This window comes from Triturus cristatus, chromosome 5_1, assembly GCF_964204655.1.
Source record: "Triturus cristatus chromosome 5_1, aTriCri1.1, whole genome shotgun sequence".
NCBI lineage: Eukaryota > Metazoa > Chordata > Amphibia > Caudata > Salamandridae > Triturus > Triturus cristatus.
This window is the reverse complement of record NC_140587.1, coordinates 224189929-224209963: the sequence shown is the minus strand read 5'-3', so window position 1 is coordinate 224209963 and position 20035 is coordinate 224189929. Positions and strand designations below refer to the sequence as shown.

At 44.9% G+C, this 20035-nt stretch overlaps 1 protein-coding gene across 1 annotated transcript in view; it reads right to left on the bottom strand.

Moving 5' to 3' along the window:
- The window catches only part of COL22A1 (collagen type XXII alpha 1 chain), a 1010593-nt gene that overhangs the window by 547744 nt on the left and 442814 nt on the right, over nt 1-20035 (bottom strand). The window lies entirely within an intron of this gene.

The following is a 20035-nucleotide window of genomic DNA, read 5'->3' as shown; positions in this document are numbered from 1 at the left end:
CCAAAGTCCTTCACACATTTCCTCAAATCTCTTTCAGAATGTATTAATATCCTCAAACCATTTTAACTAGTTTCTTGCCTAGGATTAATTCTCATGCTCTTGACCGAAAATCCATGTACATAGGGCTTCCTTACCATGTTACATGTCAGACATGAGTGAAGTGTATTTCAGAGGACCCTTCAAGATGTCGTAGCATCATGAATAGAGTATCTCTTGAACTCATATAGTATTATTAATTAGCATTTTGAAGCATGACTAGCCTCACTCATCAGTCTGAAGCTTCAATAGGAGAATGTAAGGCATCGGATTCAAGATTCCATCTAATAGTAGAGCCGAATAAATATAATGAAGACCCAAAACTGCCATTTGTCCAGTATATGGAGTACTCTAGCAGGCAAAATTGCACAACATATGTAGGCCTGGGCGGTAAATTCCATTCCGCTCACGGAATTTGTGGAATTTGGGCAGTTCCGCGGAGAACGAGGAATTGCCAAAAATTCTGCGATCCGCGGCGTCGCTGAATTTTGCCCTTGTCCGTGCTTTCAAAATGTGTGTTCGCGGGAGCGACTTACCGGGATTCCTGAGTTCACCGACGAGTTTTCCTATCCGTTCGCGTGCGCCACGAGATTTTGGTAGCCGGCCGTGCGATTCCGCGGGAGTTTGCGATCGTGAACACGTCATTCGGACGCGCCCGCGTTCACGAACAGGAAACACGCATCGCGAGTGAACTGAACAAGTGAAACAAGATGGCCGCGTCAATTGGCAACCGCATTGGCAAGTTCGCAAGATATTTCTCGCTGAGCACGCAAACAGCGTTCGCGAACAGGAAAAACGCATCGCGAACGGGCGGAACTCTGGGTGCTCACGGAGATTTTTTACCGTTTCGCGGAGCTTTGCGTAGCGCGACTATGCAAATTCTGCCCACCCCTAAACACATGTTGTATGTTTGTACAACATATGTTGCATAAACAATAGCTTAAAATTAACATGAATGCAGATAAGGGGGCAAAATGCTTATGCTCCTGCTAAATTTTCTAGTTGAAGTGTAAAATAGCAATTTTGTTTAAAAGATACATCCCTCTGCAGCAGAAGCAGGTTTCAGACATCAGTTCAACATGAGCTTCCTCACAAGGCATCCTGCATTCAAAACTGTCCCCGAGAGCAAAAATACATGAAGTAAGATAGGAAGCGAGATAATTATATAGCGAATGAACTTGGTGACAACCTAGGACAACAGTAGTGGAGAAGGACTCAGGGGAAGGCGAATACAGATCTAGTACTTACAAGTGAGAGGGTAATGAAAAAAGGTAAATGGCATTCCTAACATGCCTCTCTTGCACATTTCTGTGCACTCCGCTGATTGTACATAGGGCATCATTATGATGTCGGTGGGTTGTGGTCTCGTGACCAATTACAATACAACCGCACATGATGCGGATACAAACTCCCATTTCTCTATGGGAGCTTGTGCTATGGTCGGAATTTGGCCACAGCACAAGCTCTAATGGAGAAATGGGAGCTTCTGTTAATCCCTGAATCGCGTGGCAGGCACCGTGACGGTGCAGGGATTAACAGGTGGACACTATAGGTGTCCTCCAGCCCCCACCTGAAGGCCACTGAGTGATGAGGGGGCCTGCTAGGGGTCCACAAAGTCACTTTCTGACAGGCTTTTCATTTCGGAAAGCCCAACATGAAAAGCCTGTCGGAAACTGACATCATAATCCCGTCGGCGGAAACTCCGTCTATAGGGGATTATGGAAGGTTTCTGACTGGCGAAGCCAGTCTGAAAGACCGCCGGTTTACACTCTGGCCGCCTATTATAATTGGGCAGTCGGACTGTAAACCTACCATGATGGTTGGCAAGCCTCCGACAAGTGGTCGGAAGCTTACCGACCGACATTGTAATCGGCCCCTTAGTGTGTTAGATACAAATCTAGATCACAGTATTCACATGAAATGGTGCTACGCATATTTTTGTAAACCTATTTATCAGTAAACTATACAATGAACAATAAGCTTTAATGGTTAGAAACATTCTGCAATGTCATTTTAAAAGTTCCTACAGTTTCCCCCAAGATCATTCTTCTTCTCATTCGTGACACTCTGTCCAATAGACACAGTGCTACTACTGGATTAATTGTTGCAATTGGCTGACCTCAGGTCTAGATGTCATAATGGGCAAGTAAGCGCTGTTCATTCACAAAAAATAGTACACGTAGGTTTGTTGCAAGTGAGAATAACTTCTTCAGAAATATTGTCTGGCATTTATACTGTGACCTAAATATTGTTTTCAGAACATTTTCTGTTAAATCCTGTGGAGTGATATTTTTGTAAACAATATTTGGCACACTATATGTTAAATGATATTTTCACAACAATCTTCTGTTCGCACACCAGGGGGTGACCAGACCTTAGTCTACATTTGTCTCAGATTCAATATGTTTTAGGCGATTCATAGACTACACTTGAAATTGTATGACATTGTCAAGCTGATAATTCTAGCCTTCTCAACCTTAACTGTACCCATTTTCAAGACCGAATTGACAGAGGATTTTTGTACTTCTCTGGAAAAGCCAATCCTTCACATTTTCCATTTCTAAGCTTCCAACACACACTTATATCATTTGCAAGACACATTTTTAAGGGCTGTGCAAATTTATTACTGTACATGCCCAATTGCTTAAAAATGTCCACATTTTGGATAAAAGTGGCAGTTGGAATTTTCCATTTCCTCCAACTATTACTTGCTTCCTGTCTTAACTAGTTCATACTAAGATATCAATGGGTAGGATATTGTATAGTATTATAGTTGCATTTATATAGCGCTTACGACCCCTGATGAGGCGCTTAAGCTCTTTTTCGGTAAGTAGCAAGCTACTCTGGAACTCATAAAGGATTAGTGGTGAATTGGTATAGCGAAATATGACATTTATTTGAGCGGTGGATATGTTAGTCTGCTATTTGGATTGAGAAGGATAGTGGAGGGTTAGAAGTGGGAAAATGTTTGCATTTATATAGTGCTTGCTATCCCTTATGAGGAATATGCTAGAACAGAGAATGGCAAGAAGTCTGCAATTCCCACAGGTCACCAGTAGGTGTTAGGAGGGCAGCTCAGACAGTGCAGGGGGCACTGTATTGTCATGTAGGGTTTTAGAAATGGGGGTCCCTAGTAGGTAATGGTTGGCACCTTTGTCCAAGTAGGGACCCTTCTTCCTAGGCAGGGTAAGGGGGATACACTTTTAAAAGAAACCCTGCTCACCCCCTTGGTAGCTTGGCATGAGCAGACAGGCTTATTTCAGAGGCAGTGTGTAAAGCGTTTGTGCATGCATACAGTAAGACAGTGAAAGCACTACAAATGGACACCACACCGGTTTAGAAAAATAAGCAAAACGTTATCTAAACCAACAAGACCAAATACGACAAGAATTCAACATACAATACTGTAAAAAAATAAGTATTTTGCAAGATAACCTTCAAATTGCAAAAATAACTTGAAAACACAGTTCTTCCGAGTCGGTAGCTCTGTCCAGGGCTTCCGCGATGCTGAAAGCAACAGTCTAACGGTACCAGCCAACTGCGTCAGTACGGGCTAGCTAAAGCGTCGACAGACTCGTAGACAGTACCTTTCACGTTGCAGCTGACACCTTGATGCGGGCCGTTCGGGACAACCGTTGCAGTTGCGATGTGAAATGAAAGCGGTGCAGCATGCAGTGCCCTCATGTCGCGGTGCAGGCAGTGGCTTTGTGACAGTCGTCCAACGGCATCATGAGGCCAAAGCTTACGATGCGGAGTGAGGCAGTGCTCAACGCAGTGCTGGAAGGTCACTGTGCAGGCAACGGAGCGAGTCGGTGTTCGGGTCAGGCAGCGACGGTGTCGGTGCAGCCCAGGTCTATTCAGCCTGGAAAGGCAGGACACACCTCACCCCCTCAGTCCCCAAGTGGCTGTCTGAACAGAATGCACATCCCCAGCCCCTCTCACTCCAAAGCCAGACAGTCAATACACAATCCTAGCAGAGGCACACTGGATGGCTAAGCAAGAAAATACCTACATTCTAAAAGTGGTATTTTCAAACACAGAATGTAAAAATCATCCATACTAAAAGATGCATCTTTAGATTCTGAGTTCAGGCATATTAACCTTCACTTTCCCATATTGTTCCCACGGTTAGTTATACTTATAAGATGTTATAAGTAATCTCCCCATTCTATCCTATGGGACAGATAGCCTTTCAATAGTGAAAAATGAAATTGGCAGTATTTCACTATCTGGACATGCCACAAACATCATGTAAGTCCTAGCTTTCACATACACTGCACCATGCCCGCAGGGGTACCTTGGGCCTACCTTAGGGGTGACTCACATGTAAGAAAAGGGAAGGTTAGGGCCTGGCAAGTGGGTGCACTTGCCAGGTCGACATGGCAGTACTGAACTGCACACAGACACTGCAATGGCAGATCTGAGAACCTTTTGCAAGGCCGCTTGGGTGGGTGGCACAATCAGTGCTGCAGGCCCACTAGTAGCATTTGATTTACAGGCCCTGGGCACACACAGTGCACTGTACTAGGGTATTAGCAGTAAAACAAATAAGTCAATCATGGAAATGCCAATCCCTAAATACAATTTATAGAGAGAGCATATGCACTTTAGCACTGATCAGCAGTGGTAAAGTGCTCACAGTCATGAAACCAACACAAACAGGGTCAAAAAGAGAAGACCCAAAAAAAAAATGTCTGGGGATAAATCCGCTGAAAAAGTCAGGTCTAACAGAGGGAAAGTAGGGTAGGGTGTTCTGGGGCCTGAGTAGCACTTTGAGACATCTGACAGGGTGAGTGGGTATCCTTTTGTGCGGGAGGGGCTTGTTCGGAAGGTATGTGCCAGATAGGTAACTTAAGTGCAGTTAGGCTGGGGGCTCACAGCATGGGATAAAATGGATTGTTGTTGAACAGCTCTAGGCCCCACCACCCCCACCTCCCCCACCACCCGTGGGTCCTGACCAGTCATATTATTTTTAAACTATGAGGAACTGTGTTCTTTGCCACTAGAAGTTTGATGTGTGCTTTCTGGGGTGGGAAATGCCACATTAAGTTATTTATTTAATTGCTTATTTAACAGTTGAATGTAGCGCTCAGTCCATGGAAACGTATATGAGCACTTTAGATCACAACAACCTGTATAGTATATTCTTAGAGAATGAACGTTTGTAATCAAAGATCTCATAGATTTAGAATACAGAGAAGGAGAGCCAAAGGCCATTTCCTCTAAACAACAATGGATAAATCCTAGGTTAGGTGAGGCTAAGGGAGGTTTTCTAATAGTGCAATATTTAAAACTAGCACTGACAGTAGCAAACAATCAATGGCCTATGTCGAGAACCGCATACTGAGCCTATCAGCAGTACTGATGACTGAGGGCAGGAGGCCGGAGAGGGAGGGGGAGTTGTGACTACAGGTTAAAGAGTGAAAGGATGGGTCTTCAGATGTTGCCAGGACAATGGTGACGATCCATTGGTAGGAGTGGCAGATCTAGAGAAGGACTGGAGCTGTGTATGTGCAGCCGGGAATCTGCAGCTTTCCTGGGGAGAGGAATCTCGCTCTGATCCTTCTGTCGCCAACAGCTACATTGAGAAGCCTTGGCAGATAAGTGCATTGAGGTACAATGCTGTGGAAGTACAAAAGTGCATTGTGAACATTATTGTGTCCTCTGAATTGGCAGCCAGTGTGAGTCGATGATGATGGGATATGGTAAATACCTGATTGCAGTCTGAATGAATGAATGAATACGGGTTTAATAAAGTGCATAGCTACCCCTGTAAGAAGTGTCCCAGCGCTGGGAATGGAGAGTATCTTTAAGAGCGGGATTTGCAGTCTCGCTAGAAGAGCATTTCCAAGTCCAATCCTGGGAGGATCAGGGCATGAGGCAGTCTTGCCTCACTGGGTGACAGGAAAGGTTTGAAGGAATGCCTACACTGATCCATATAGGCCCTCACCGGGTTTTACCTGGCCACCCCGCCCTCTCCCTTTCATAACCCTTGTTTCTCCCTAAAACAAAATTACTTATTGTGTGTGAATCACACTTTATTGTGTGATTGGTGCAATTTCCGTTTAGAAAAATTTACCAATTATTGAGACAAGCGATACGAAGCAGAAAGGCCATATCAAATAAGATATCTATGCAGCTCACTTGTTTGTCTTTCTATCACAGTTCATGAAAAAGTATGAGGGTGCTTCAAAGAACTCTAAATATCTTGTTTCCTTCCTAGTGCGGTGGTGAATAAAGTGTACATTCTCATCTTGAGACGCTTGAGTGTGAACAGCTTGAAAAACACAACAGTAGTTCAGCTGCTGGCAAATACAGGAACCAGGCTTCTCTCACACGCTGTGTCTCCACAGCGGCTGTCCTGGATAACCTCGCCTGCCTCGGCCTGGAGCAAATGCAAGCTGAAGGCGGAAGCTGGGAAAAGACACTGAGCTGCGTCACCAGTGACGGGGCATCTACGTCATAGAGGTCAAATAAAAAGTACCCCACATGCTCGGCAGGCGAAGTTTAGACCATTAAACATTTGAAGGACAAAGCAAACTATTTTTAAAAGAAATACACGCAGGCTGGAGCAGATACCTCGAGGCCTCCACATTGTCGTCATGCTGAGTAGTCCGAGCTCCCTGACGTTTGAGAACTTCACAGCCTCAGTAGGTCAGCTACTCTAAATAGAAACCTTTTGGGGAGAATGGATCTAAATGAACGGATGAAAGATTGCAAAGCAGAAGGATATTAAATTACTTGAATGAGCAGATATTTATCAGCTGTAGCTGAAATGCAACATGCCTGTGTGAAGTGACTTAGTGTCACTCATTTAAGGAACACACAAGTATATATTTTTTCAACAGGGCAGAAACCAGGCCCCGTGTGGAGGAGGGTGACCGCTCTCTCCATGCAGGGTCATTGGAAGGGATCCACGGGAGGAAGCGAGACGTGTGACGTCGGTAGTCATGTGGCTGCTACATTACTGCTTTAATGTGCATGTGTAAATGAATTATTCAGTCCCTAATAGTGTGCTCACTCGTGCAATGGTGATGTGGTCTACCACCCTTACAAACTGTGCGGTCCTCTCTTCCCCCACAAAGGCAACAGACTCAACTTCTTGGGTTAGGACGTAGCAAATGAACTCCTGCCCTTCGCCGCCAAAGTCTCGGGAAGAATCATCAACACCCAGCTGACCACGTTCATCGAAGAAAACTGCATCTTGGACCCGTCCCAATCCGGTTTCCGGAGCAACCACAGCACCGAGACGGCCCTGATCGCCGCCACTGACGACATCCACATGCTACTAGACACGGGCCACACCGCAACCCTCATCCTCCTGGACCTTTCAGCAGCTTTCGACACCGTTTCACACCGCACACTAACCACCAGACTCCACACCGCCGGGATCCAGGGAAACGCCCTCAAATGGATCCGCTCCTTCCTATCCGGAAGAACTCAGAAAATCAGACTCCCCCCCTATCTCTCCGACCCAACAGACATCATCTGCGGAGTTCCCCAGGGTTCCTTGCTGAGCCCCACACTCTTCAACATCTACATGGCATCCCTCACCAACATCGTCAGGAAACACGGACTTAACATCATATCCTACGCCGACGACACTCAACTCATCCTCTCCCTCACCAGGAACTCAGAAGACACTAGACTCAGGAATGAAGGACGCCGCATCGTGGATGAAGGACAGCTGCCTCAAACTCAACTCTGACAAAACCGAAGTCCTCATCTTCGGCACCCGCCCCTCCGCCTGGAGCAACGCATGGTGGCCATCAGCCCTCGGTCCGTCCCCCACCCCTACGGACCACGCAAGAGACCTTGGCATTATCCTGGACTCCTCCCTCTCCATGAATCGCCAAATCAATGCCGTCTCCTCCACCAGTTCCAATTGCCTCCAGATCCTTCGTAAGACTTTCAAATGGATCCCCCCCCAACTGCAGAAAGACGGTCACCCACGCCCTCATCACTAGCAGGCTCGACTTCGGAAACACCCTATACGCAGGAATCAACAAATCCCTGCTATGCAAACTCCAAACCATCCAGAACACTGCCGCAAGGCTCATCTAAGGAACACCACACCACGAGCACATGACCCCGCACCTGCGCAGACTCCATGGCTTCCCATTGAGTAGAGAGTCACTTACAAACTACTCACACACGCCTACAAATCACTCAGCAACATCGGGCCCAAGTACCTCAACGACAGATTGAGTTTCCACTCACCAGTGAGAAACCTTCGCTCGGCCGACCTCGCCCTGGCAGAAGTCCCCCGCATCCGCCGTAGCAGATCCGGAGGCAGGGCCTTCTCCTACACCGCGGCCATGGCCTGGAACTCTCTCCCGTTGGAAATACGACGTACACCAACCCTGCTAGCTTTCAGGAGTGCACTCAAGACTTGGCTTTTCAACTGACCTGAGCTGCCCTACCCACCACCCATCAGCGCCTTGAGACCCTCACGGGTGAGTAGTGCACTTTACCAACCCCTGATTGAATGATTGATTGGTGTAACAACCACCGCAACCATTAACAAAGCAGAATACAAAATATAGCAAAATGCACCCCAACCTGAACAAGAAATTACACACATCCTATTTACACCCCCAATTGGAGGCAGCATTGTACAGAAAGATGAGGGGAGATAAAGTGACACATCACATTTTTCTGTCACCTTGCATTGGTTCCAGCCATTGGTCCTATAAAGATAATACAGAGACAGGTAAGTTTTCTACAATCTTGTGTTTATTGTAGCATCTTCAGCATGGACCGACAGGGAAGCAGGCTTACATAAACTGCCGCTCCCACATCGAATGTCAACATTCCACTCCTGGCACATTCTACATTCTAGCATAAGATCCCAAGACATCTTCCCCTTACACAACAAAACATAAAAGTAAGAATTAACAAAATGGAAAACACAAACCAAATTCAGAATGGCGTGTACTACCCAACACAACTATATAAAGTATTAGATTGTAAACGGCAGATCAAATAACAATCCGAAATGATTAATCCAAAACATAGTCTCGGAACTTGGAAGGCAAATGAACATTTCTATCAGACTTTCTGAGGACAGCAGCAGGGTTAAGAACTCTTTTTTTGCTCCACAACACCTGGATTGTTTTTCTGCACTACAGATAGCTCGCTTTTGTTCCAGCACTTCTCATCATCAAGTATCACTGAATATTTGCTGACATGAACCACCTTTTTAGGCGATGAAAAACAAGATATTCTCCTAGCATCTCTAAATGGAACTTTCACTCTGACATAATCTCCTTCCCCCACATCCAAGGTTTTGGATATTGAGGTAGTCTACTTGTTCTGGACTTCCACACACCTCTCCTTCACCTCACGCAACACTTCAGTAGGAACCATTTTCTTTTCCATCCACAATCTATTCAATAAATATCGTGGCACTCTCCCTTTAAGTAGCATAAAAGAAGAACCTTTTGTTTCTGCATTAGGTGTAGTGCGAAGAGCCCAAATCAAATTACTTACCTCTTGCACCCAATCTAAACCACTTGCCACAGATAATTGTATGTTTCCCTTTATTATCCTGTAGCACCTCTCAACTAAACCGTTAATCCTGGGTTGATACAGCGAAGTACAAACATGTTTGATGCCAAAACAAACTAGAAAAGCCTCAAATTCATGGGATACAAATTGCGGTCCATTGTTAGTAACAATTTCTTCTGGAACTCCTTCGCGAAATAACTTCCTCAGAACTTCTTCCACAACAGCGAATGTAATACTATTGACAAAGGCTACTTCCAACCAGCTAGAGTGATAATCCCCAATCACAATCCCATACTTCATATGACCGTGACTAACACCCACCGGGCCAATTATATCCATAGCTAGTTTAGACCATGCAACATCAGGAACAGGAACAGCCATAATGGGGGTGGGAACAGAACAGTGACCTGTGTCTTATCACTAGCAAAACAAGCCTTGCATCCTCCTACAAATTGTTTCACTTGTCTATCAACACCGGGCCACCAAAATAATTCTCTCACCCTTCTTTTCATTGCTCTAATGCCAATATGGCCTTTATGAGCAAATTCTAAAACTGTATCTCTCAGAGTGGAAGGGAGTCCTAATAAATCAGCTCTTCTCAATAAACCTCTCACCACAGTTAACTCAGACTCCATTTTTCTGAAAGCATCCAAAAAATCATCTTATAATTTTTCTTTGGGCCATCCCTTGCAAGTATATTCAATAACCTTACTTAGAGCGCAGTCACTATTCAAGGCTTCAATCTACTCAGATTCAGAAATAGCACACTGCGACACATTAGATATTTCATTAATCACCTCATCATCCTCTTCCGAAATGGCAAGATCATCCTCTCTGCTCCTCAAAGGAAGTCTCGACAAACAATCACCCATTATGTTTCTGATACCAGGGATGTATTCCATTTTGTAACAATACTCTTGCGTTCTGTACTGCCACTTAGCAATCCTGGGAATTGCTCTTCCAGCTCCTTTAGTGGTAAACATATCGATCAAAGGTTTATGATCCACGCGGATACTGAACTCTGTACCCCACAAGTATTGTCAAAAATGTTTCACCGCCTACCAACAGGCTAAAACCTCACATTCCACCACAGAATATGAGGACTCAGCACCCTTGAGATTGCGACTGGCAAAAGCAACTACTTCTTCTCGCCCATTCCTCCTTTGAAGTAACACAGCTCCCAAACCATATTGACACGCATCAGTGATAATTATACTGAGATCTTTGGTGTCAAAAGGTTTTAGGGGAATGGAGTTTGCAATCGCCCTCTTCACATCATTTAACTCTTCCTCACAGAAGCCATCCCACACATATTGCTAATTTTTCTTTATTAAACCACGCATGGCATAAGTTCTTTGTGCACAATTAGGGCTAAATCTGGAATAATATTCCATCAACCCCATGAATGATCTAAGTTGATCTTTGCTTTGAGGCACAGGGGCCTTAACAATGGATTTGACAACATTTTCTTTGGGTTCAACACCCACAGAAGATCACAGAAGATAACTTATGTCCCAAATAGGTAACTTCGGACACTTCAAATTTGCACTTATCCGCTCTGAGTGTCACACCTTTCTGTTCCAGCACATTCAAAACATGATTGTTCCTGGAATCATTAAACACTAACACATCATCTTAAAAACATAGAATCTCCTCTACATCTTTGAATAACACCTCCATTAGCCGTTGGAATACTACAGATGCAGAAGCAAGGCCGAACAGCATCGTCTTGAAATGGAAAGCCCCTTCAAGTGTGAGAAACGAAGTTAAACAACAAGATTTTTCATGCAAAACAATTTGGTGGTATCCAGAAGTCATGTCAAGCCTAGAAAACCAACATGCACCCTTGATTAGAGACAACATTTCCATTATGTTTGGTAATGGATGACGATCCACCCATATGTTGGTGTTTAAGTCCCTGAGATCAACACACATTCTAAGACTGACATTTGGCTTCCTTGCCAAATCTATGGATGACAACCATTCTGAACTCTCTATTGGTTCTATAATACCTTGACTTTGTAACTTGTCCAATTCCTTCCGTAGTTCAGCTCTTATGGCAAGAGGTACTCTCCGTACCTTATGTACGACTGGCTGGGCTCCAGAATTGAGTCAAATGCATCTCCGAAAAACTTTGGAAAACTTGGACACCCACTCAGACCCTTGTACATGATTAACACAGAACAATTCTATCTTGAGCAGTACATGTTCCACACTATTGGGGTCAAGAATGATGCCCAAATTACGTTGTTCTAGCCACTCCAACAATGAAGTACCATGTTTGGCAACATATACGACAGCAGATGTGTTGCTCCTTTTGAACGAAAGATTGGGTTTAAATTCTCCGATAACTTTAATAGGTTTCCCACCATACACCAAAGGTTTAATGGATGACTCTACCAAATCTGCTCCATTAAATAGTTTTCCACTCATCAATGCTTAACAACATGAATGGAGAACCAGAGTCTGCCATCATGGTAACAGCTATGTCATTGACCATAATGTGACAATAGGGCCTTTTAATGAAATTACTATTCACCTACATGACTTCACATTTGTTTGGTAGATCATTGAGAACAATACCTAAACATAATATTTCACTTTCATCACCGGTATCCGATGAGTGTTCTTCATCTTGTTTGCCCACATTACCTACGAGTTTAGATGCGGATGCTTTAGGTTTCATTTTATATCTACACACTTGTACAGAATGCCCTTTCTTTTTACATCCAGAACATACTTCATCACGTGCAGGGCATGACATTGAATTTCCTAAATGATTTGCATTTCCACACCTGTAACATAATAACGTTCTGTTTTTTTTTCTTCCTTTTTGTTACAAACACACACTATACTCTTTGATGAATCACCATGAAGATTAATTTCTAACATGAATGAAGCAGTGCTCTCTATACCTGCAGCTGATTCAACTGTGTTATGAAAGGTGAAATTTGGTGTAGTTAGTAACATCTTTTGAATTTTTTTATTTTTGGTGTACTCAACAATTTGATCTCTAATCAACTCTTCTTCAAATTCCTTGTATTCGCAAGTAGACGCCAATACCCTTAAAGCACCGACGTACGTCTCAATTGGCTCTCCTGGCAATTGATGAAATTTCAAAAATGTATGTCTCTCTAACAGTACGTTTTTACGTGGTTTGAACCTCGTGTCTAACATCCTCATGGCAGACATGTAATCATCCACTACATCACCTTCCCCCAAAATTGACTGTTGTGGTAAATGTTTCAATATTTTCCTATCCCATCATCGTTGCCAATATAAAGATGATACGGAGACAGGTAAGTTCTCTCCAATCTTGTGTGGTATCTTCAACATGGACCGACAGGGAAGCAGGCTTACATAAACTGCCGCTCCCAAATTGAATGTCAATATTCCACTCCTGGCACATTCTACATTCTAGCATAAGATCCCAACAGATGCTGGGGCATCCCATGACTCTTGGTCATACCCCACATAATCTCCAGGATACCCGAGGTAGGACTAGAAGTGTACGGCCACCAGCAGGTCAGCCTCCCCTTCCAATCATCCTCACCCCTGAAAGACTTCTCCAGAAGGAGGCAGCCAACTGGGCAACCTAGTGCCCTCAAGAATCAGTGCTGTTATTCTGCTACAAAGGGCTCTAATGTAGCCATGTTGGAGTGGGTGGATGATAAAATTCAATTGGCGACCTCCATGCCTCCATGCACATCAGGGGACAAAGAGGGGGCTACCAGGTGCCAGCCCACTTTAAAAAGTGTCTTACTCTGTTCCATCCCCTAAGTCGTATATGCCATGACCGCTAACGGTCATGACCCGCTTCCTCAGGCCCTCCATGGTGAAGCGACTAATGATGCCCTCCTCAAATGGCAATGGGCTCTTAGCCACTACAACGTGAAATGGAGAAGGCGGGCACCATTAGGCCTACAGAGGTGCTCACTGAAGCTGAGGAGGAGCTGCTAAAGGCATCAGGTAGATGACCGAAAGCTGTGATGGGACTTCTGTGGATGAGGGCCACACAACAGAGTCTAAGAGGGGAGCATCCACGTGGATAATTGCGGCTGTCCTTACTTTCTTTACACCCACCAGGAGTAAGGAAAGTTAGAAGCGTCAGGAAACCAGTGGACTCATCAACAGTCAATATTAATATACAAGGAGGCAGGAGAGTCCCCAGTGATCCGCGGACACGGGCTCATGGAGATGGCACCAGAGGGAAGAAAAGCAAAAGGAGCAGATGAGCAGGGGATGACAGGCAGAGCACGCACCTGAAAAAAAGTAAGGTACATTCAGAATACTGATTTGGAACTGCAGAAATACCAGGGTGAAATACTAAGAGGACAAGGGGAGAAGGGGGAACAGCACAATGTGATTGCCCACGCAGAGCAAACTACGTCAAAATTGGCAAGGAAACGTCCTGACTGAAAAAGAGACAGAGTAGATGACTAGAGCAACAACAGTGAGGAGGACATAGCAGTCCACAGGGTGCAGAGAGTGGTGAGAAGAATGGAGAGAGACTATGTGTAGTGGCAGATTAACATGGGCCTTCTGTGAGGCCTGGGGCAGAGGGTTCAAGGCTCTTAGGGGGTGCTAGGGCGAAAGGAGAGCTGAAGAGCTGTGTGGCAAGAGGTATGGAGACTTTGGAACTGCTCAGGTGATCGCCCTCAGAGGATGACAGCAAAACAGGAGAAGATGGAGAGCATCTGGCCACAAAAGTGGCAGGCAAGGAACATAGACAGAAGATGGTATCGGTGGTGATGATGTCAAGAGGGAACAGGTGAGTGGAACGGACAATCTGGAGGGAACCAGGGTAGAAATAGTGGGGAGGAGGACAGTGAGCTAGAGCACACAGGGCAGACAATAGGAGAGAGGAATCAGTTGTCAAGTGGGCAGGGCATGTGAAAAAAGGCCAAGGTTGCTGGAGTTCCCCACATTCCCAGTTCATAGACACAGACTGAATATATGGAGAAATGGTGAGATAGATGGAAAAATAAAGGTTATAAAAAAGTGTGGTACAGGGGAACAAAGATGATATGGGAACCAATTACAGTAGAATAAGCAATGAAAGCAAGTTCAAAAAGTTGCAAAGAAGATTGAGGGACTCGTGGAACAAATTCCTGGAAAACTGGACAGAAACACGAAGTGAAGAAGGAAGTAAGCAGAAGGGGATGACAGACCAAGTAAGTGGATGTCATGAGACCGAGGGGACAATAGGTGCAGAGAAAAGATTGGGTGAAGCGGTACAGGAAAATGGTGCTGATGCATCAGATAGGAGTAAGGAAGTAAGACAAGAGGTGACAGAAAGTGGTGCGGATGAAATCATTTGGGGCCATATGTATCAAAATCCTCTTTTGCGATTCACAAATAGTGATTTATGCGAATCGCTATTTGAGAATCGCAAAATGCTATGTATGTAGGATTTGCAATACATTTTGCGAATCCTACATATTCCTTAATTGCGAATCTCAAATTGCGATTCGCAATTAAGGAATACCTCCCCATTCATTCCTATGGGCCTAGAGGCCCATAGGAATGAATGGCAAGACATTCTCAATTTGTGATTAGCAATTAGAGAATCGCAAATTGAGAATGCAATTGCAAGGGTGTCAAAAGGACACCCTGTTGCACACCTGAAATAAGCATGGGTGCACATGTGGCGCACATACATGCCCTAAGGGCATGTATGTGCTTCACATTGCACTTTGAAAAATGCAAAAAAGTGCATTTTTGAAAGAAGTCGCAAATTACCACCAACTTGAAGTTGGTGGTAATTTGCGATTCCTTAAGGCCAAATTGCACTTTTTTTGGTGCTTCTTACATTGCATTTAAGGAATCGCAAAATTTGCGATTCCTTAAGTGCAATAGCAAAATAAGGAATCGCACATTTTGCTATTCCTTATTTTGCACGCAGATTTGCCTTCATGCATACCATTTAGCAAAATTGCGATTGCAAATGCCAAAATTCTGCGAATTTCGGCATTTGCAATTTTGCTTGATACATATGGACCTTGGTGAGGCAAAACAATATATATATATATATAAATATATATATATATATATATATATTACATACTGGCGGTCGCCAGTGTTATAGTTAGCACCAAGTTTCCATAGGAAGAGCATTTTTTGTTTTGCTTATAACTTTGGCGTCGTTTGATGAATGTTCATGAAATTTTCCAAACTAATTTTTTGTTTATATCAGCTCCTATGTTGAAAGTTTGGGGGTGATTTGTCAGGGGGGGGCAGAGAAAAAAGGGGGGTCCCAAAACGTGTTTTCTCCATGCAATTTCCATAGGAAACTTTAGGCAAGGCTACAGGTCGAACTCGTGAACGGAATTACCCCAAATTTGGCAGGGAGAAGGGCCTTGGTGTAGAAAGCACGCTCTTGTTTATTTGGTGTAAATCCGTTCAGTAGTTTTAGAGAAATATCGAAATGTACAGATATCGATATTTGGGAATTCTGCCATCTGATTGGCTGAGGCGTTACGACCACGAGCTTGCTGCTTATTGGCTGCGAGCTGTTGCAACTAGGAAGCGTTGGCAGCCATTTGGTGATTTCGTTGAAACGAGAATAGTAGCACTGTAAACACTCTGGGGGAGTGCGAAGCGAAGTACTCACTCCTAGTGGTCTGAAAGTGCAGTGTTGCTCAGAGTGACATGGTGCTGAGATGAGAGGCTGCTACACTCGGGTATGAAACCGAGAGCCTAAACCATGAGCTCATTGCTGTAAAGTGATGTGCTCTGGTCTTTGTAGCATACCTGTGCAAGTAGCGTTTATACCATACAGGGAAGTGGGAAGCGAAGTACTCACGCCTACCGGTGTGAGGACTCGGGGATCAAACTGAGCTGATTGATGTAAAGTGATGGGCTGTGGGCGCTGTAGCATACTGGCCGCTGTAGTATAACTGTGTAAGTAGTGTTAGTATACGTTTCTACTATACAGGCAGTGGGAAGCGAACCACTCACCCCTACTGGTCTGAAGACTCGCGGATTTAACTGTGAGCCTAAACCGTGAGCTCATTGCTGTCAAGTGATGTGCTCTGGGCGCTGTAGCATACCTGTGGAAGTAGTGTTAGTTTATGTTTATACAATACAGGGAGTGGGAAGCGAACTACTCACCCCTACCGGTCTCAAGACTCGTGGATGAAACCATGAGCTCATTGCTGTAAAGTCATGTGCTCTGTGTAGTATTCCAATGTAAGTCATAGTAGAATGTTAGTATGTAATGCTACTAGAATGTAAGTATGTAATGTTAGAATGTAGGGCTGTCATGAGGGGAATCTTGGGGAGTTTGTACACGGTGCTGGAGAAGACAGTTGCCTTGCTGTAGTGTTAGTATGCGCTTATAATAATTATGTAGTTATGCAGTAACCAATGCATCATTGCCCTATGGAGCGTCACCTTCCAGGCGAAGCTCATACAATGTCCCGGGTGTGCATCCGCGGGACATTTATGTTTGCTATTACAGGGTGGGAGCATGGCTTCCACCCTGTGATAGCAAATCATTGTTTGCCTCGTTGAAGCGAGAGGAGGAAAACCTCATATCGCTTCAATAAAGCTGATCCGGATGGTAAAAATTGAGGAAAAAAAAGGAAGCTTGGTCTCACCCATTCATTTAAATGAGCTCCCTGGTGGGTAATATTCCGGGGCCAATCCTAATATTATATTGTGGGGTCTCTGCAGCACTGGGGACCTTAATCTCACATGTAAATTAGGCGCGAGAGGGCACAGAGACGTTTCGCAGCCTAGGGGATCGCCACCTCCCCGGGTATTGTTTAATAATTGTTTGGGGGCCTTCGAGGCCAACTCAAGTCCGGGGATCGCCACCCTCCGGGGCTTTACTTAAATATAAAGGGTGGGCCTCGGCAGTCTCTGAAGCCTCGGTGGCCCTAGGCAGTGCCTTATTGGTTCTGTAATCACACGGACAGTACTCATGGTGTTATAAAGTGAGACACTCATAGAACCCTTGCAGTTGTGGAATTACCCAGGCTTCATTTATGTAATAGTCTGTTGGTTTATATTTGGTAAGTGCACTGCAAAATTACAAATGTTTTCCCTCATAACCTCCTATCAACCGCCGATTTTCACAATAAACTACTGACAAGTGTTGGCAGAAAAAGAAGACCCATACACTCACTTATTTATTGGTAAAAAAAATAACCTTTATTAAAACAACACAAATAAATGGAAACACAACTTTATTAGAAGAAATAACAGTATAACATGAAATAAGTGGGTGGGACTCCTCCGGAAGCAGCGTATAAAACCTGCAAGACAAAAAAGAAACATAAGTATGTGTGCCATGTCCAAGAGAAAAAGAAAGGTAGTCAGAATGAAAGGAAGAAAGTGAGAATGGGACAGAGAGCGAGTGGGTGGAAGGGAGAAGGGGAGGGAGAGTCAAAAGAACAGAGGGAGGAGGATACAGAGCGTCAGCTACTGCACCCAGCCCTCACTGTTCACCTCCCGTCACCCGTGTGTCTGGGACGCTGGGGTCCGCGAGAAAGAGTGCGGTCCAGCAAGTCCTTAAAATGAAACAGAGATATGAATGAGGCCAGAGATTACATTATTATCTACGGCAACATTGCTTGCCTGCACCTGTGCACCCAGGCTTCTGCACCCCAGCCCCTTCCCCCGCACTGTGCTCAATTGCAGCTCCTGCGCACCGAGGCTTCATTGCTCACCTGCCACCACCGGTGTGCCCAACGATGCGCCGGTGCGAGCTCCGACTTCGGGGTGCCTCTGTCAGGGTGGCACAGCAGGTCTCCGTTCGGGACGGTGTCTTGATACCACGATGGAAGATGTCAGAATGCCTAGGGCATCATCACAGGCAGAGTACCTGCTCCGCCGATTTTGGTGCAACTAACTCAGTGTCTGAAAAGGGAGAAATAATATAATGCTGGAAACGTCTTGAGGTAAATGAAGGTTTATTTCAAGCTAATAGAGCACACCAGTTGAGTGCATCCTTCCTTCTTGAAGTACGATCTACCAACTGTTAGTGGTAATCGTGGTTCAAAGAGGGGTTGGAGTGTACGAGAATACACAAGGTTAAATAATAATATGTTATGCTAACATTCACATAGAAAGGAACAGAGCGCATGCTAGAAGCATAATGTGTGCGTGTAATGCAGTGGCGCAAGCCTGTGTGCATGTACACTTAGTAATCAGCTCACTACAGTGCCCCAAAAACCAACGCCACGTGTCTGTAGGGCAGCGCTGCCCGCTGGCTCAGGCCTACAGTAAAGTCCAGCAGGTCCTTAAAATGAGACAGAGATGTGACTGAATGAGGTCAGAGATCACATCATTACGCACAGCAACATCGCTTGTTCGCACCTGCGCACCAGGCTGATGCACCCCACCCCTCCCACAGCACCGTGCTCAATTGCAGCCCCTGTGCACCCAGGCCACACTGCACACCTGCTGTCATTGTTGTGTGTCCAAACACGACGACCAGCAGGGTTCACAATTCAGATAGAGTTTCAATTGCGAGGATGGTGTACACCTCATGGATCCCTTTTTTTTATTGCGCATTGTGATATGCGACGTGGATGCAGCCATATCACCTGAGGCAGCGTGGAAGAACTGGGACATGTGGCGTTGTCGTTATCCTATTTATACGTACGCAAAGTGGGCTGGGCTTGTGTATGCCAGGCCAGCATAGGGGTGTGAATAATTATTCCGGGGACCTGGGCGTTGTTCAGTTCCTGCCTGGCCTGGAAGTGTACTTATGTGTGTGTCCCTGTTGCAGTTTTGACGTCGCACAATCTGCAATTTACATTAATGTAGCATGTACCGGGAGGGCGGCAACTATCACTAATGAGATTCTGTCCGAAAACATTGACTGGGCAACATCACATGTTGTTGTCAAGCTTGTGGAGACTCGCATGTCAATGGTGTGCGGTATTATTGAAAGTGTTGCTATCGCAAAGCGCACACATGTGAAGGTGCTCAGATGGAGGGAGGATCAACAGTGAGGCTACGTCATACACAATGATAATGCTCATTACAGTCAAGCAATGCATGTCAAGCGTGAATCTGAAAGTCTCACATATGACACACTACTATAGCCTGCCCACAGAGCATACTGCAACACAAATCTACACATTACTCTTTACTGTTTGTCACATGTGATCTAGAATGTGCACTCTGCCTGCGGCTGATGATACCCCTTCGAGCCAACAATACCCAGGCCGAAAGGCAGCACAATAATGCGCACACACCAGGGGCATCGTGTAACACACATTTGTTTTTTAATGTAACGTTTCAGATGCATGGCCATCACACGTGGAAGGCTACTGTACAGACCATGAATATTGATCAAGATGATCGTTGCATATTGTGTGTAGTATAAGATATGTGTATACAGCAAAAACCTTTTCAAAAAAGCTCTCTAAGCAGAAGAGGTGTCGCTCATCAAACGCTATAGAGAGAATGGCTAAAATGGATGGGGTTCTCCAACTGTTACAATGGGAAATGTTATGAACCAATCAAATGCTTT